General features: G+C 49.0%; 1 long non-coding RNA gene across 1 annotated transcript; it reads right to left on the bottom strand.

The window, feature by feature from the left end:
- Window positions 1–9,904: 9,904 nt before the first annotated feature.
- Window positions 9,905–18,175, bottom strand: LOC110348813 (uncharacterized). The gene is made up of 3 exons (XR_002394384.2): window positions 15,013–18,175; window positions 14,231–14,539; window positions 9,905–11,176 (listed from the first exon to the last, which is right to left on the bottom strand). It is a non-coding gene; the product is annotated as an uncharacterized LOC110348813 (long non-coding RNA).
- Between the last annotated feature and the right edge of the window lie 1,437 nt (window positions 18,176–19,612).

Genomic DNA, 19,612 nt, shown 5'->3' on the forward strand with positions numbered 1-19,612 from the left:
TGGGACCTTGCGCTTTCGAGGCAGGCGCCGGAACCACTGAGCTAAATCCCTGCCCCTCCCCAGGCTAACTTCTACTCATTGCTCCGTCCTAGCTGAGTTGTCACCTCTGCCAGGAAGATCCCCCCATGGTCCCCACCTGCAATGGGCTGAAGTCCATCTTGCCTCACCACGCCGGGCTCTGATCCCTGTTCTCATGGTGCAAATAAGGCTCCGTGCTTGTCTGGTTAGCACACAGCCCTGGCATCCAGTGCACAGCCAGCCACATGGTGAGCACCAGTGTGTGTCGGTTCCCCGGCTGACCCCTCCCTTCCTGCCATGCCCGCCTCTCCGGGCTCCCCATCTTCATCCTCTTTTCTGGGGACCAGGATGCTGCCAGCAGGTAAATCTAACAGGGAATCCCTGTTAGAGGAGTGGCCTGGGGTACAGCTGGGTTTGCAGCCCTGGATGCTGATTTGCTTGCTCTGAAGTGGTGGATGCCAGCCGGCCCTGGGCTGCCCACCTTTGGCACTGACAGAAGCAGCAGAAGAGGGTGATCTGGAATTTGGGGTTGACCCAGCCCAAATGCCTTCACTGTTTTCCATCCTTGTTTTTATTTGCTTGCTTTTGGTTGTTGTTTTGCAATACTGGGGATCGTACCTTGGGCTGTCACCCTGAGCTATATCCCTGGCCATTTATATCCCTGAGCTATATCCCTGGCCATCTCCCTGGCCCAGGCTGGGCTCAAACTTGCTATCTTCCTGCTTCAGCTACCCAGAATGTAGACCAGACCTTGGGTTGTCCTCGTCTCTAAACTGGTCACTCCAAAACCTGCAATTGGGGAAGGGCCTTTGAAGAGCTGAGAGTAATGAGAGACGTCGTCCAGCCCACTCCCTGGATTCAGCATCTCCAGGAGGGCTTAGACCCCAGCTTCTGGTGGGCGGGGCCTAAGGGACGCTCACGGCCTGTCAGTTCCATCCCTCCTCCCCTCTGCACAGATGCTGTATGCGCCCATGGAAATTCCCACTAGGATCCAGTCATTTGCTGAGCATCTATTGTGTTCCAGGTGCTAGACATCCCCCATTCTCACTGGCTTCCCGGCTGCCCCCATTTTATAGATCAGGAAATTGAGGCAGAAAGAGGAAGGACAGGAGCTCAAGGATTCACAGCTGGGAAGTGTCAAACACAGGACTTTGGGGCCGGGGATTTAGCTCAGTGGTTTCACCACCTGCTGCACAAGTGCAAGGACCCAAGTTCAATCCCTGGTACCAAAAAAAAAACACACCAAAAAACACAGGACTTAGAAAGCAAAGAAATCATCCCTGTAGAGACTACCATTGGTTACTCTTACGCTGTGTGACCATTGTCACCATAACCTTCATTTTGAGCCTGTATCCCATGCAATGACCACTGAGGGTGCTCAAACAACCCTCCTAGGATAGGGTAAAGATGGGTCCTCATCAAATGAGGAAACTGAGGCCCAGAGAGATTAGCGAATGTGTTGGAAATCACCCAGTTAGAAGTGGCAGTGCTGTGATACTCACCCTGGTTAATACAAAAGTTCATACAACTTGGCGAGGGCCTTGTACAAGGAAATGTTTGTTGATTGGCTGACTAAAAGAAGGAAGGAATGAAGGAAGGAGTAATTTAATGAACAAAGAGCTAGTCTGAGTTAGAAAGGAGCCTCAAGTCCAACCCAGGGCCCCAGTGCCTGGCCTTCTGACCTCCTACAGAGCCTTCCTTCTCTCTGCTCCGTCAGGGTGTGGGGTGGGTGGACATCCAGAGGAGCAGAGCAGGGTAGGGGCTGGACTCCGTGGTCCTCTGTCCTGCCCCCAAGGACTCATACTCTTTGTGACTTATTGTTTAACTTTACAAGCCCCTTGGCTTTTATGAGGGTTATTTATAAAGCTCTGGGCTTTGATCTACAGCATAAAAAAGCAAACTCCTGTGTCTGAAAATGTCACAGGGATTAGGAGAGTCTTTGAAGTCCCCTCCTGGAAGGCAGCACCCGCCCAACCACCCCTGCAAAAGGCCTCCAACCCTGGGAGCCCCAGCCAGGGTGTCGGGGCCTCCGTTGGGGCGGAAGTGGCCCCTTGTCCGGGTGAGTGACAGGTGGGGTCTCCTCCCCCCGGAACACCCTCCCAGCCCCAGGCACAAACCAGACCACCTTGGTCTCCAGATGTTGGCCACATCTGTCTCTCGTGTTTGTGGACAGCCAGAGACTTCTGTCTTGTGGCTCTGAGATCAACAGTAAGGACTGTGGGGGTTTTAAAGAGTGGATTATTATTGCTGTCTTATTGGTGGGGAGGGGGACAGGGTGTGTAACTAAGAAGATAGAAAGGACAGTTCTCAGCAAGGCAGGGGCCACCCTTCCAGGGACCATTCACTCCTTTCCTCCCAGTTCTGAGGTCCAACTTTCTACCCTGCTGCTACGCATGGGGGCTCATTCGCTTCTCCTCCTAAGTCAGTCTGGCTCCAGCCGGGGGCTTGGGCCAGCTCGTGGGGGTGGTGCGGAGATGGACCCCAGCAGATGACCCCATAAGGCAGTCTTTCCTGCTCCCTGGTGGCATGAGGCCAGGGGAGCTAGGATGACCTTTCTCAGCTCCATGTGCACATTTGCTGTGGCATGGCACCTTCTCTCTTGCTCTCTGAACCTTTCGGGACTTCCAGGCTTCTCCATAGCTGTGTACAGCAAGGAGCTCTGGCCTCAGCTCGCCTCCCCTGAGCTGTGTGATCTCAGGCAAACCCTTTCCTTCTCTGAACTGCTCTTACCTGGTTTCCAAAATGGGGTGCCTCATACCTCGCAGGGTTGCCTGGAGATTAAACCAGGTCGTTCTCAGGAGCACACATGTTGCTTGTCAGCCCTCAGAGGAACCAGGGGTCCCCACTACAAGGCCCAACTTCCTTTGTCAGCCCAGGAGGAGGCGAAGCTGGGCTCCAGAGGGAGGGAGATCTGAGGGGTCATAAATGTGTTCTGGATTGGGAATGTGGTGGTGTTAGCAGCTCATCAAACTACTACTTTAGTTTTTTCTTTGCAGTACTGGGGATCGAACTCAGGACCTTCCACTTTCGAGGCAGGTGCGGCGCCACTGAGCTAAATCCCCGTTCCTCAAACTACTACTTAAAATGAGTGACTTTGTGTGTAAATGACACTTTCTAAGGCTCGAAATATAAAAGTTCAAAGAAAACACACGCAAATGGAAAACAATGAGTCGGAGCTGGCCGGTGGTACATTCCTGTACACACAGCCACTTGGGAGGCTGAGGCAGGAGCATCACAAGTTCAAGACCAGTGTGGGCAACTCAGCAACTTAGAAAGGCCCTATCTCAAAATAAGAAAGGCTAGGGATGTAGCTCAGTGCGAAGGTCCTAGGTTCAATCCCAGATACTTTAGAAACAAAAGCAAAAGAAAGCAAAGCAGTTAATCATTATGGAAGCATGTAAGATTAAAAGTAAACAAAATTCTCTCCTCCCTTCCTTTCTACTCCCTAGCAACAAGGCACCCATTCATTCATTCATTCTTTCTTTCAGTCACTCAACTAATGTTTATGGACAACCTACTATGTGCTACACAGGGCTGTTAGCTACTTCTTGAAATTGGGCATGTGTAACTATTCATTTTCTGGACATATGAATGTGAACACACACATTGTGTTTTGCACACTTTTCCCAGGGTCTGCAGCCTAGAGAGTTCTTTTCAAGCAGGCGCACATCTCTCTTGTGCCTCCCAAAGGCTGTCTAGGCGTCCCTGACTGCATGCGACAAATCTATTAAACTCGTCCTCTCCGGGCAGACGTGCGGGTGGGCTCTGTACTTCTCTTCAGTCACATGCAGCGCTGTGGCGCAAATCTGCATTCGTGCACATGATAAATTCCGGGGAGCCGAAGAGTCTTCATAAATCCAAATTTGATAGAGTTCCAAATTTAAATCTACAAAGCCAGGCCTCTGCTTGACATTTTAGGCATGTTTCCAGTCTTCTCACCAAATGGACCCAAATTGGGTGCTCAGAGGTGCAGTCGGTTACCATTTGATACACAGAATATGGACCCCAATCCCAATGCCATGTGATCCTGCCTCAGCCAGCTCCTCGGGCTTCATCTCACTCTGCGCTTCAGCCACACTGACCTATCCTACCTCAGAGCCTTTGCACCAGCATGGCGAGTTTGCCTCTGCACCTTTGCTGGTGGTGATCTGATTTCAGCCTTGCAGGAACCATTTGGTTACATTTGTAGGACTGGGGGAGCAGGTGTTAAACTGGGGACCTGACACAAGCTGGTTCAACCCACTTCTGCTTGTGACTCCCCAGAATTACATCTGATGCACAGGGGAAGGGTTCGAGGACCCTCACTTCAGATGCCAGCTGCAGGGCCAGGGTCCCCAGGACACTCGCATGTATGACTGTTTGGCTACAAATTTGAGGATTTCCATGATGCCCCTCATGTTTGATGTTTGGCTGGAATGGTTCGCAGGGCTCAGGACAGAGCTGTCCTTTCACTTCCAGTGTTATTTTAAAGGGTCAAACCAGGACAGCCAAATGGAGAGACCCACAGGGTGAGGTTGGAGGGTCCCCAAATCAAAGCTGTGTGGCCTCTCCCTGTGGAAGCAGGAAGGGCACCCTCCCAGCAAAGCAGGAAGCTCCACCGAGCCTCAGTGCTCAGAGTTCATATGGGGGTCTCATTATGTAGCTGTCACTGAATCACTGGCCATGTGACGAAGCCTGGTCTTCAAGCTTCGCTTCTGCCTGGAGCTCAGAGGTTCAAAGCCCAAGCTCCTAGTCATCTGTCTTTCTGATGGCCAGCCCCCTCTCGAGTCATGTCACCTCTTAGCCTAAACTTGGTTGTGATCGAGGGACTAGAGAATAACAGACATTAACCACTACTCTGGAAATCCAAAGGATTTATGGTCTCCCTCTCAGGAACCAGGCACAAAAGCCAGTCAAATTCTTTACTAGGGCTGGAGCTGTGCTCATGAAGTGCTTGGCTAGTGCAAATGACACCCTAGGTTCAGTTCAGTGTCCAGCAACACGCACACGCATGTCCCCCCCACAAATTCTTTATACAACACAACTGATTATTGAAATTTAAATCATATGTTTATAGCTAAATAAAACAGTACATAAATATAATTTCCCATTTCTTAATGTTTTACTATATTTTGCTCTTATCCATGCTCCTGAGGTTGTCTATATCTATTATATCTAAGTGCTGGAGATAATATCCAGGGGTATCTACCTAACTCCCCCCAACTCCCAACATCATGTTAGTAGTTTGAAAGCAGTATTTACACCACAGCAATTGGCAAGGGCTATAAATCAGGGCCTAATTTGTTCTTTGTGGACTGCCTAATCTCAGGAAGACGGTGGAGAAAATGTTAGTAACACAGACTAAACTTGCAAGTCTGTTGTGTCTCTAGTTATTGCACAGAACAAAAAAAAAAAAGCAAGGCAATATTTTTCCAGTGCTCAAAAATTATCATGCAATTCAGCATTGTCGATGAATGTGTGAAGCTCTGACATACATTTTGTTTCATTTTCAACTTCCTTTAACATTTAAATGAAAATATCAACCAATATTCCTGCCTGAACTTACTCCTTGTCCATCCATTCCAACCATCAGTTGGCTACTGGTACCAGGGTTGGGGAAAAATCAATGAAAGCATTTTATGAGATGCAATGCACTTTATAGAATTCATCAGAAGACTATTGCCTACTTTACTATCATTTAAAATGGGGTGCTATGCACTCTTTATGTCAATACAGCTTGGAATAAATTTATGTACACACATACGCATATAATGCATACACCTTTTCCCCCAGAGAACAGGGCCTGGGCCACTGTGATGGGCAGTTTGGGAACACAAAGGACAGGGTCCCTGAGGAGCTAATGCTGGAGATGAGACCCCGTCTGGATAATGCAGGAGCCTGAATGCTAGACTCAGAGAGGGAGACAGATAGCTCCGAGTCACACAGCCAGGAAGTGGCAGAGCTGTTAATCAGAGGGGCGAGGAGGAGCCCTCCCTTCCATCCTGAGTCCTCTTCTCCCCTCTGCCCGCCAGGACTTGGTCTGCTTGTTTTGGGGGGCTGAGCTGGGCTTGTCTGAGATGAGGTTAACCCACCCCAGCCCTGGACTTCCACAGGCAGAGCTATTTGTCAGGTCTCTGAGTGCCAACTAGTGGGGCATGGGCCTGATTAGTCCCTGTGGTATGGCAGATCTGGGGGGATTAATCAGGCTGGAGGCAGTGGGGGGAGGGGAGGCTGGGGATGGAAGGAGACAGAGGATGGAGGATGCCAGTGGCAAAGGGAGCACTCTGGGCACCAAGAGGGTCTTTGGACCTCTCCTTAGAAAGACAGCACTGGTGTGTAAATCACAGTGCTCAGGAAAGGGGCACTGGCCTGAGGTCCCCACAGAGGGGCCCTGGCTCCTATGCCTGGGTGTCACAGGTTAGACAGGGGTGGGAGATCGGGCCAGGTGGAGCAGGAGAGGACACCCTAGGGATCAGAGCAGACAGTGTTCCTGCCCTATCCCTCCTGGTGGCCCTGGGGTTGCCTGGGAGAACGTCAAGGCCATCACCCACCTGCTGCGCTGAGCTGACTCTTCAGGCAGGAGAGTCCCGAGGACTCCACTTCCAATGTGTCATCTTAGAAGCTGGGGACAGGGCTCCGCTCCAGGCAACATGCTTGCCTTTGAAAACGTGTTTCCACTGGGATGCAGGGAGCCCTTCTGGGGTTTGTTGTAAATGGAAAAGGCACCCACCCTGGATGCAATTACTCCAAAAGGCAATGCTGTGTCATGGCTGTTGAAGTCCTCAGCGCAGGCCTGGGCTAGTGAATCTGTGCTGATTTCACCCCCCAGCCTGGACAGGGTACAACCTGGATAACTGTACCTTGCAGGCCAGTTCCTATCGTCAGACCCCCAAGTCCTTTCTGGGTCCCCTGTGACACCACGGAAAGATCATGGGCTCTGGAATAAGCTGGCACCATGTCCACATCCCAGCATGGTCTCTAGCTCTGAGTGCGCCCTCCATATGGCTCTCTGTGCCTCAGCTTCCCCATCTCTAGAATGAAGATATAACAGCTTTTCCATCCCAGAGATCAGGGACAATGCAAGGAAGCCATGGGCACAGCCACAGGAGGCCCATGTGTGTTCTTCAGTATACCTCAGGCCCTTTATCTGGTGACACCAGTCTAGATCCTAAGGACCAGCCTGACCACTTTTCTCTCTGGGCAAAGAGGGGACCCCCGGTGGAGACCCAGTGACTACCAAGGATGGCAAGTGATCTAAGAACTGGACCTGGAGTCTGGGCTGGGGCAGCAAGGGGCAGGAAGCCAGAGCCAGCCTTCAGAGCAGTGCCCTTGGCTTTTTGGGTCATGGAGCCCCTAGGCCTTCGACAGAATTGTGGACCCTCTGTCCAGTGCACTGCATCAGCACACAGGGTTTTGTATGTCATTTCAGGATTCATGGACACAGAAACCTACCAGTGGACCCCAAAGAACTCCTACTCTAGAAGCAACTGCTCTCCTTCAGGGCACTGGATCCTTCCACGAGGAGAGAAGGAAGGAAGGAAGGAGGAAGGGAAGCTGTTCCTGAGGCTGCTGGAGTCTTATTTACTGCAGTTGTCAGAGCCACGTACCCCCCATCTTCTGCATTGGCCAGGCCTGGTCCCTGGATCAGGTCAGATCAAATTATTCTTTCCCCAGATCTGCCACACACTGATGGTGCCCTTAGCAGGCACTAGGTTTGATATAACAATCACATGTTTGGCAGCACAGCATCTTCCCGGCAAGTGTGAGGTCCTGAGTTCGATCCCCAGTACGAAAAAAAAAAAAGAATCCCATGTTTGCCTAGCATGCATGAAGCCCTGGGTTCCATCCCAGCACCCCTGCTCCCAGTCATATGTGGAATCCAAAACTGCTCTCAAGAAACCAATCTCAGGCCGGGGATTTAGCTCAGTGTTTCCGCTACCTGCCTCAAAAGCGGAAGGACCCAAGTTCGAGTTCGAACCCTGGTACCAAAAAAAAGAAAAGAAACCAATCTCATATGTTGTCCAGGGTCATGCTGTATCATATGGAGTCTACAAAGGCCTTGAGAATTTGGCACCTGAGAAAAGTCTTTCTTTCTTAAAAAAAAAAAAAATCCCATAGTTTTACTTCCCTTGATTTTTTTTTTTTTACACTTGATCTTAGCCAAAAGGTCGAGAAGTGATTTTTTTTTTTTTTTTAATGAACAGGAAAACTATGAAAACTAACTTACTTGCCTTTTTGCCATCGCTGCGAGGAAACTCACTATCAGATTTTGGGAAGGGGAGGATACCAAGGATTGAGCCCAGAGCCTCTCACTGAGCTATATCCCCAGTTCCTTAAAAAAAATTAAAAATATTTTGAGACAGGGTTTTGCTAAGATGCTAAATTGCCTAGGTTGAGCTCCAACTTGCCATCCTCCTGTCTCAGCCTCCCAGAGTGCTAGGATTACAGGTGTGCACCACTGTGCTCGGTGAGAATCAGGTTATCATTTACCTTAACTTGGGCTTTCTGATATAATTTATCTCCTCACATACTGCCAGGAAGAAAAATACATTTGTATTTTTTTAAAGATGTCTTTTAAGTAATTTTAAAGGTGATATAGTGACCTTGTAATATTATGAAAGGCAGAGAGAGGTAGTCAGAGAACAGAGCCTTTTGGGGATTCATACTCCTCACCCCTATTCAATAGCATAGGCCTCTCCTCCAGCTCTCTTTCTTCCTTCCTTTCTTTCTTTCTTCCTCTTTCTCTTCCTCTTCTTCTGCTTCAGCTTCTGCTTCTTTTTTGGTTTTTTGAGACAGGGTCTTGCTTTATAGTTAAAGCTGGCCCTGAACTCACTATGTAGCCCAATCTGCCCTTGAACTTGTGGCTATCCTCCTGCCTTAGCCTCCCAAGTGCTGGGATTACAGGTGGGTACCACCACACCCAGCTTCTCACTACTGATGTGAGAGCCAGGAACCTCTCTGCTCCCAACTCCTGCTATACTTAGATCTTGTATTTTATTTCTAATTTTAATGGTATAATTTTAACCAGGCAGGGATTTTTTTTTAATGTCAACTACTTCAAATCATTTTTTGGAAGCAACCCAGGCAGCTATATTAAACCCTATCTATCTTTAAATGTGCACACTCTCTTACAAATGCACATATGCACACTACACATGCACATCTGGCCTAAAGACTCCCTGGCTCTTTGCTTCCTAGAATTCTAACTCCTCTACATCCTGCCCTCTCTCAGCTAGGAGCACTATACTAGGAGCCTGGTGCAGGATGAAAACAGGACAATTCTGTAATGTAATCTCTCTCTTTCCCAAGTCCCTGAAGATCTGTCATTTTCCTACTGACATGGGGGACATAGAGAATTGGAAATGGGCAGCGGCTGCAGGCCCAGGGCCATTGTGGGAAATCTAGGAAGTCAAGAGACTTAGACCTCAGTTCCAATTCCAGCATCATCACTTTTTCCTCCTAAGAGACTTTAAGTTTCTTGACTTGTCTGAGCCTTAGTTTCTTTCCTCAAATAACAGTGAGAAAAAATACAACCTACTTCATGTAAGGATGGAAGAGCATGGAAAGTAACTGGTGTAGAGTCAGGGTATAAGTGGTCTCTGCCTTCACTGCTTCCTGCAATCACTGAATAATGACCTCAGGCCCATACTCTGGGAGGTTGTGGGTAACTGAGGGTGATATCTTAGTACCAGAAAGGGAACCATCAAAATGAGAAGTCAATATCTACCCATCTATTCACCCACCAACCTATTCACCCACCCACTTACTTGTGCACTCACGATCAACCCATCTACTTTCCCATCCCTCTACCTATCAGCCCACTTATCCATTCATCCACCAACCCACCCGCCCATCTACCAACCCAAAATCCATCCATCCATCCATCCATCCACTTACCAACTCACCATTCAACTATCCACTTACTATTCCTCTCATTTATTCATCCATCTATAAACCACAGATCCTTCTATTTATCTATCTGTCCATTTATTTAGCTATCCAGTTATCCATCCATCTATCCATCCATGGATTCATCCTTTACTCACCCAACTCAGCCATCCACCCTCCACCTATCACCTATCCAACTACTTTTCCTTAGCACCTTCTCGGTACTAATTGATAGAGAGGAAGAAAGGAAAAGCATAAAACATAATCTTTGCTTTTTTTTCAGTACTAAGTATTGAACCCAGGACCCAGGGCCTCACACATACTATGTAAGCACTGCATCACTGAGCTACAATGCTGGCCCATAATCTTTGCTTTTAAGAATTTCTGATTCCCAGGGAAAGGGGAGATATGGTTAGATAATTTTCTCATGTGTGTCCCTCCACCAGACCAGGGTACCAAAGAAAAGAAATGTGGGAAATGTTGCCAGTAAGGTCCTCCTCTGAATGACTCACTCCTCACATTATCAGCACATTAAAAGAACTGACAAGTCCTGCAGTCAGGTTCTCTTCACCACTGTGACCTCAAATGACTTGCCTCTGAAAACTATTTTAAGAGGATTGCCTGGTAAAACCCCATGGAATGAGATTGCTTCCGAACAGATTTTTGGGATATGCTGATAAACCAAGGAAGAAAGAATCAAGCATCATTTTAAAAAGCACAGAGTGGTGCTGGATTATGTCTCAAAGTATAAAACAAAAATCCATGGGTCCATCCTGATACAAAGAGATGACGGAATCAATGGACAAAGAAGAGAACATTCTCCTGTGCAGAATAATTCTGTATAATTCATGTAGATCCTCTGTCCTCAAGGAGGGGGAGTGAATTCCAACCCCGAAAGTTTGGGATGTGTGCAGTGACTTCTTCCAAAAGAGGGAAGCTTGAAGGGAGAGAAGCAGAGTCACCTCCCAGTAGAGAAGCCTGACAGATGCTGTCCTGTCCACTGCACAACAAAGGTTCAAGTCAGCAGCGAGAGGTGACACAGGCTGTGTGGACTTTGATGAGACGTGGTGGGAGCAGTGCTTTACCTCTGGGCTCATCCTCTTCAAAGAGATTCCCCCCTCTAACTTCAGAAAAACATCAGACCAATCCAGCTGTGCACCTGCTGCATACTGCCCGTCCATGCTCTGCAGAGCCAACAAGGTCATCCAAACAAGGACCATTTGAGAACACTCCCCACAGAGGGGGGTCTAAGAAATGAGGATGAAAGCTGATGTGGTACCCGGATGGGATCCTGGAATAGAAAAAAGAAAACTAAGGCTATCTGAGTACAAAACTAAGGCTATCTGAGTACTGTGTTGGGTCTACTCAATAAGCATGTACCACCAGTTGTGGTGGCCCACACCTGTAATCCCAGCACTTGGGAGGCTGAGGCAGGAGAATCACACGTTCAGGATGAGCCTGGATAATTTAGTGACTTAGCAAGATCTTGTCTCAAAAAAAGAAAGGACTGGGGATGTATCTCAGTGCGAAGGCCTTGGATTCTCAGTACCACACACACACACACACACACACACACACACACACACACACGAAGTATTAATATGGGCTAATTCATTGTGACAAAAGTACCAAGTTGATACAAGCGGTTAATAATAGGGGACACTGAGCACAGAGTTGTCAGTTTGGGAGCTGTCTTACTATCTACATAATTTTTCTGCAGATCTAAAGTAAGTTTTCTGTAAATTTGAAATTTAAACATTAGTTTGAAAATAAGTAAAGTAGATAAATAAGTAAACAAAGTTTTGGAAAAGCAAAGAATGTAGCTTGGAGAAGAGCCCAGAGGACCAGTGTGTCCTGGCTTGGAGGAAAGATGTGAAATCAGAGAGGCCTGGGGTCCATACCTTTCCTACTACCTGACCTTGGACAGGTGGCTCCATGATCCTTCGCTTCAGTTCCCGTGTATGAAAAAAAGGGGATTTTTTTTTTTTGCCATACTGGAGATTGAACCCAGGGCCTTGCATGTGAGCTACCTCTGAGCTATATCTCTAGCCCTTTTGATTTTTTATTTTGAGACAAAGTCTCGATAAGTTGCCCAAGCTTACTTTGAACTCGAGATCCTCCTACCCCAGCCTTCCAAGTAGCTGGGTTTATAGGCATGTGCCACCATGCCCTGCTAAAATGAGGATTTAAAATGCCTGCTATTTGTTGATTTGGATTAGGTGAGGCAACATGTATAAAGTACTAGGCTCTAGAATGCTCTGGGACTGTTTGATTTACTGTATTATTACTCTTCCGAGAGTACATGGAAGATCTCAGAAGGCTGAAGAGAACAGGGATCTCAGCACCAAACTTTGGAGAGTGGGAAGAATTTGGATGGAGTTGGGAATGGGGATCAGTTTCCCCTGGTGCAGGGTGGTCCCTCCTTCTCTCCTTGACTCCTACTTTTGGTTCCAGAGCAGCCTACGGAGACTGGGAGGGGCTGGAGAGCTCAGGGACAGGCTCCTGGCTCCCCGCCCGGGCTTGCTCTCTGTCTGCCTGGGTCTATGGCCTAAGTAATCGCTAATTCCTCCCTGATGAAGCACCTGTACTGTAAGCAAATGAGCTGACAGGTGGTGGCCCGGATAAAATATGACCTGCTCAGCAGGGGATTTGCTTACCAGCCGGAGGCAGCCCATCCTGCTGCCTGCAGCGGGAAGCCTCTTGGATAAAGCATAAATCACTGGGCAGGTGGGAGGGCAGGAAGCATCGGAAGAGTGAATTCCTCCCTGCTCAGTCTCAGGTCACAGGCCTAAGGCCACCTTTCACAGTGGCTGTGGAAGAGAACCAGGTATGGGAATTAGGAGGCAGAGGGAGTTCATCTTGGCTCCACCTGGTTTGCTGGGAAGCCTGGGCTAGTTCCTCTCCCCCTCTGGGCCTTAGTTATCAGCTACCTCACATAGGAGAGATTTATTATGCCTTTTCCCTTTTGGGTTTGTTACATGAATCATAAGAGAAACTGTATGGAAACACACAATATTTGTTAGCATCTGTATTATTATTATATTGTTACCATGTGATTCCCACGGAAGCCCCAATTAATAGAGCTCAGGGGCTGGTAAATTTCTAGGGGGCTGGTAGCTTTAGGGAATTACCTTCAAGGCTATAGTATCTATTGGCAGAAAACTGATCAAAAGAATTTTACCACCAGGCAACATTATATACGGAAAAGCCCAGGGTCTGGGAACATAAGAGCTTGAATCTTACAGCTGCCACTGAGGAGCTGAAGGGACTTGGGTAAGTCACTTTCCCCACTGGGCCCCAGAAAAGCAGAGTGTGGTTCAGAGGTTTAAGCAGGATGACGTTTCTCTGTACCTGCACATAAATTGCAGCCTGATAAAGGGTTCATTCTTCCCCTATGTGAAGTTTGGGCTGAACCAGGCTTACAAATCAGATTTCCTAACTCTCTACTCAACTTTTCTCAGGGACCTGAGAAAGCTTTGGGGAATCTCCAGGCCTCTGTGAGTTGAATCACATTAAGGTGTCGTCCCCCCCCCCACTCCGCCCAATCAACCAAGAGACTTCCACCACCTAGACCTGGAAGAAGACCCCTTGGGAAGCGCTCCAGCCTGGGGGCTGTGGGAACTGCATGATGAAGACAGAGCCGTTTGCTAATACCATGTGGCTGCTGTGACAGTCTGTTAATGCCATTTACAACGTGCTGTAATTATGTCTCACACATGCTGGCGGCCCAGCCAGCAGGAACATTCCCTGGGAGGAGCCTAGGAAAGATTCCTTTCAGCAGGGTGGGAGGCTGGGTTTCCCTAGGAGGCAGGGGACTAGGGGGGCTGGAAGGACAACAGAATGCCTCCCTTAATCTAGCAGGACCTGGGCTTGGGAGGCTGCCATGCACACCGTTGTCCTTAGGATGTCCCCTGGGGTTGTGCACTGAACAGCCTGCCCCACCCTACTTGGCTGTCCTCAGCACCTGAGGAAGAATTTGCCCCTGCTTGAACCTGTGGTTCTCACTCTGAATTGCTATAGAACTTTGGGCAAGACATGGGTCCCCTCTGGGTCCCTGTTTCCCTGACTGTAAAGTAGGGATGTGGGGGAAGGGGAGAGAAATGTACTAGAGTAGTAATTCACATCCAATCAAAATGTTTTCTGCATTTTCAGGGGACTCTCAGGTCACTGAAGTCCACTGAGAAGCTCCAAGGAGCCTAGGTCAAGAATCTCAATCTAGATCACTAAGGATCTTCTGCCAGCATATTCCAGCCTGTTTCCCCATCTGGGCTTCAAGGCTACTGTCTGCCAGATGTTGCTGCCATGTTGTTTGGTGCTTAGGTGTTAATAACAGCTAGCTGCTCACCTGGATTGGGCTTCTTATCATCCAGTGCCCAGGTTGGGCTCTGAATGCTTCTTGCCCTGAATTTAATGGGCCAGCTAATTCCTGCAACACTGCCCAAATGCTGGCATCCAAGGTTCTTGCCATTTGGTGATGCTTAATGTTTTCTAGGTCTCATAGAAAGAGGCCAGCTCTGCAGCCAGACAGGTCAAAGAAAGTCTCTCTCTGTACTTCCTTGGTGGTGAAACACATGCTTTCTCTGAGTCTTCTGAGTTTCCCTTTCCAGGAAGTGGGTTGTCATCAGAGTCAAATAAATCTACATCCCTCAGGTGCCTAGAACAGAGTGGACATTTAATACATGTCAATTTTTCTGCTACCATCACCCCAGCACCCCACAGAGCTCAGCTCCTCCTCTTCCTTCTTGGAGGTGGCTGAAAACAAGTCCTGGGGAAAAGCTTTCAGGACCGGGGGAAGCCTGTTTCCAAGTCATTAGTCCCCCGGTGTTGGGCTGCAGGATGGATTTTGATCAAGAGCAGGGTGACATTTGGCAAAAGTTGCTGATGAGGGATTGAATGATTAATCGTCATGACAACCAGGCTGGAGTAATGACAGGGATGTGATGGTGCCCGAGTTAAACACAATGCGGCCCCGTGAGCCGGGGCGGTAAATTACTAGGCATGTCACTGCTGCGCTTTTGGAGAAAGCGGCCGTGCGTTCCTAATGAGAGGTTAACTGTGTCCCCAAAGTAATTACAGCCGATTGAAGAGGTGGCTGGTAATTAGAGGATTAGCAGCGATGAGGCTCACCTGCGTGGTTGCCATAGTGATGGAGGTGGGTGGGGCCAGAAGGCAAGGAGGGTCCAGATCTTTCCCCAAGACAGGTGAAGGGGCCTCCCTGATTCTATCGGCTTGGTGTCCACCACCGCTGAGACCGACCCTGGGGAACTGGTGGGAAGCTCCGAGGCTCAGTCTTCCCATCTCTAAAACTGAGGCCTTGAACCCATTCAAGGATATGAAATATCGAAGCTGAAATTCTGAGACCAGCTAGCAGCAGACCCCAAATAATTTCCGATCTGCCATCCCCCCTCCAAGGCCGGCACTGCTGAAACCCAGGGAATCCCATGTAAATTCCGCTTCTTGGCTAATCATGAACCTGTTTCCTCACCTTTAAAACGGGAAGAATAATTATGTTGCTTTCTTCCAAGGATGAAGAATAAAATGAAACCCTAACTCTGAGCACCAGGCGGGTGCCCGGAAAGAGCTCAAGGAACGTTCACAGTGACAGTCACTTTTACAGGGTAGCTAGAGACAGGGTGGAGACGGGGGCCTCAGCCTTCTGTTGGGGAATGAGCGGAGCAGTCCCAAGAGTAGCAGATGACAGGGAACCCTAAGGGAAAGAAGGAGGTAGGTAGCGCTTGCTGTGCATCTTTTGTTAAATCCCATGGTCCCTCTGAGCCTTCCAGTCTCACCTGCCTGACCATTCTGTCGGGAGAAAGAAATGAAATATTGGATTTATGGAGTACTTACTACATATTACACCCTCACTAGGTGCTTTATAGCAATTATTTAATTTGATCCCATAAAACATTACTTTGCCCTTTTGTTGGGGGGTGTACCGGGGATCAAACTCAGGACCTTGCGCTTGCAAAACAGGCACAGTGCCACTGAGCTAAATCCCCCGCCCTACTTTGCCCATTTTTGACAGAAGAAAAACCAAGGCTCAGAAAGGTGAAATATGTACTCCAGAAACACACAGCTGGAGCATAGGAGAATTAAAACTCGAATCCAGGTCAGACCAAATCCCTCCCACTTTCTGTCACATCACTGTCCTTGCTTATCCCAAGAAGCTAGGCCCATTAAAGCTAAGGAATGGTCACAACCTCTATGGGCGGAGCTTCAGAGAACTCTCCCGGGATTGGCCAAGGCTTTTATGACATCACAAGGGCGGGGCAGTTTCCTTGACCCGCATAGGCAGCTGCCTGAGCGGCTGGTGGAATCTCCACACAGCAGGGGCAGGTGTAAGATGCTGAGGTTGGAAGGTGACAGTGAAGGTTCCAGATCTGTCTGTCCCTAGCTTAGCTGCTGGCAGCGCATGCCTCTATGAACCCACCGAGCGCAGTGGCTTAATTATTCCATCCATAAATGATAAGCCCCGTTCATTTCCAGTGCTTCATGACAAATTTATGGCCCTATTTAATGTGCTCGTTGCCTGACCTTCCCAGGGACCATGGGGAAACCCAGGCCTTTTCTTGAGGGTGCAGCAGGAGATTCTTGCTGAGGTATCCACTGGCCATGTGCCTCTTCCCACTGTCCCCAGAAGCTGTGGGGCCTCTGATCCCAGGTGGCCTGCCCCCGTGCAGTTTACAAACCCATTTTTCTCTGCTTTGCTTCACTGTGGAAGCACTGGAGTTTAAAAGGTAAGAACAGAGGATCTAGCCAGGCATGGTGGCCCATGCCTATAATCCCAGCACTTAGGAGGCTGAGACAGGAGGATCAGTGGGAGTTTGAGGTCAGCCTGAGCTACATAGTTAAGACCCTGTTAAGAAAAGCTAAGGTCAGGAGATCTTGACAAAATGGCTCAGGTTCAATCTTGACTGCTACTTTTGCGCATATGACCTTAAGCCTGAGTTTTGTCTCAGCTTCCTGCTTAGGAAGATGAAATGAGCTAAAAACAGACAGGAAATGCTAAGTACGTACTCAAGGCAGGGAAGTGCCTCCTCTTACTTGGGGTTTTCACATACAATTTCATTTGATTTAATTTTCTGGGGGTGGGGAGGCACTGCTTAGGGGCCTGGTGACCCTGAGATGGATCACATGTGGAAGTAGAGGAACAAAGCCTGGGCCACAATGCTGTGTTTCTGCTCTGAGCAGAGAAGCCCATAGACAGTGCTGGCTGCAGGGGCTCAGCCTGGAGTCACCAGGGCCTGGGTTCCACTGTCAGCCTACTCCTGCTTGGGGCTGGTCAGGGTGACTCATGCAGCACCCTGGGCCTAGCTTTCCTCATCTGTCCCCAGGCCTGCATTCACAGTTACCACAGGCCAGAGGGTCCAGCACAGGCCAAGAATAGCCGAATCACCACCTGGGGGCTGATTTCTGGAACCTCTAAAGGGCCCTCCAGTCCGAATGGCTGACTGAATCTGAGGCTGATGGAGGAAAATCATAGAGCCACAGGGCCTTGGATCGGGCAGCAATCTCAAAGAGTACCTCTTCCACCCTGGATTGTCACCACTGAAGAAGCTCAGGGCATAGCTGCTATCATGTATTGAGTGCTTATTGTATATAAGGCACCGAGGGCATAGCTTGCCATCCATTGTCTCAGTCAGTCCCACCTCAACCAAATATGGGCCAGGTGTGGCTCACTGCATTTTGAAAAGGAAAAAAACAGAGGCTCAGAGAGGTACAGAGACTTGGGCAAAGCCACATGGCACCATCCCATGTGCCTGCACTATGGGAGTCTGCAAATTGGTGCATGCATTTCCATGCTAGTATGAATGTTGGTGCCCATGCATGTGCTGTTGTGTGCATGTGTGCAACGTGCCATACCTGTGTGCATCCTTCATGGAACATATCTCCCGACTACGCGTCCAGTGCTGTTTTGCCTGGGCACCTTTAAACAAATAGCTTGTTGGAAAAGGAAACCTTTCAGCCTTGGGAGATCCTGGCTTCCCAGATCTTCAGAAATTAACTTAATTTGCATGACAGGGCAGTTCTTCCCTCCACAAGCAGCCCCCATTCTGGCCAGGGGACGATGACACTGACCCTTCCACTGCCCATAACTCTGCCACTTGCCACCCACTGCTGGTGTGGTTCGTGTAGTCCCTCATCCCTGCCAGGTCAGTCTGCCAGCAGGTGGCAGAGCCAAGTTCTGGTTCTCAGCCTGGGGACTCCAGATCCAGTGCCCTTTGCACACTTCCTTCCTGCCTGCAGCCTCCAGGTGGACGTGGAAGCGTGGGCAGTCAGGATGGGGGTCAGGGAGAAGAGCTGCAGAGCTTGTTCCTTGACATGCTGGCTCAGGAGGGGGCGGAAGCAGGCTTGGGGGAGGGAGGGAGGGGCAGGAGGACTCTGTGTTTTTATGTGTGCATGCATGTGTGTGCATTTGTGTGTGTCAGGAATACATAGCTGTGGAAGAGTATGTTTACTGAAAAAATGACTCAGAGCCTACTCTGCTTCAGGCACATAAACAGTAATAATAACTACATAACAATATACATCTAATGCTTGTGGTGCACCAGGCAAGTGGGTTCCATGAACTCATCTAATCCTTGAAACAATCCTGTGCTATATTATGGTTACCATGCCCCCCTTACATGTGGGAAAACAGCACAGAAAGGTAAAGTAACCTGAGCAAGGTCGCACAGCTGGTAAGTGGCAGGGTTCAGAGATGCTGTCTGGGCCCATGGTTCACAGACCCAACCATTACCACTCAGGAGACCTTGGGTATCCCAGCGTGGTAGAAATATGTGATGGTGTGTGCACACCTGTTACATATGTGTACATGTGTGTGTGCATGAGTGTCCATGTACATGTATTTGCCCACACATGATAGTCACTTCCTGTATATGCATATCCATGTGAAGGTGGCTGTGTGTACACAAGGGATGTGGCTGTGTATATATGTGTGAATGTGTGTGTGCGTGCAGCTGCTGTGCCTGCACATATGTCCATTTGAGTGTGTGTACAGGTGTATGAGAGGTTGGAAAATCGCATCCCAGAGCCAGGGATTTGGCTCAGTGGTTCTGGCGCCTGCCTTGCAAGTGCAAAGTCTCGAATTCTATCCTTAGTACCAAAAAAAAAAAAAATCACATCCCAGCTCAGCCTCACTGCCAGTGGTCTGAGAGCCCTGTGAAGGTCAGGGTCATACAAGGAGGGAGCAGGGTGGGTCTTTGGGTAGCCAGGGCCTAAGAGCTCCTGTTGCCTGGATGGGGAAAACGGGGCTTTCCAGCTGCACATACCCATCACCCTGCCTCCAGGAGGCATTAATAATAGATCAGCAAATCCCAAATGTAAATAGGGCAATCAGGCCCAAAAACACAGGCATTCATCACCCAGATACAAATTATGCTGCCGGCCTTGATGTAATTACTGGAGTTCAGCTCAATGCATTGAGCCACCCCTGCATATTGCTTTGTGCTGATGCCCTCTCCTGAGGAGGCCCTACCACCTGATCCTGCAGGGTCTCTCTGGCCATGGGCAAGGGTCTCAGCTGTCTCACACAGCCAGGAGGACAGAAGATCCCTTAAATCCTATACCTTGACAGCAGAGCTTCAAAGATCGTGGAGGGAGGTGCACCAGACAATGAGTCAGATGCCTGGTTCTTGTCCCAGCTTTAAAGTCACTTGCTGTGTGACCCTGAGTAGGTCACTTACCCTATCTGAGTGTCAGTTTCCTCTTCTGTCCAAAAGAAATA

The sequence above is a fragment of the Heterocephalus glaber genome, unplaced genomic scaffold, assembly GCF_053883595.1.
Source record: "Heterocephalus glaber isolate CG9 unplaced genomic scaffold, H.glaber_assembly_v1.0 deba00001687, whole genome shotgun sequence".
NCBI lineage: Eukaryota > Metazoa > Chordata > Mammalia > Rodentia > Bathyergidae > Heterocephalus > Heterocephalus glaber.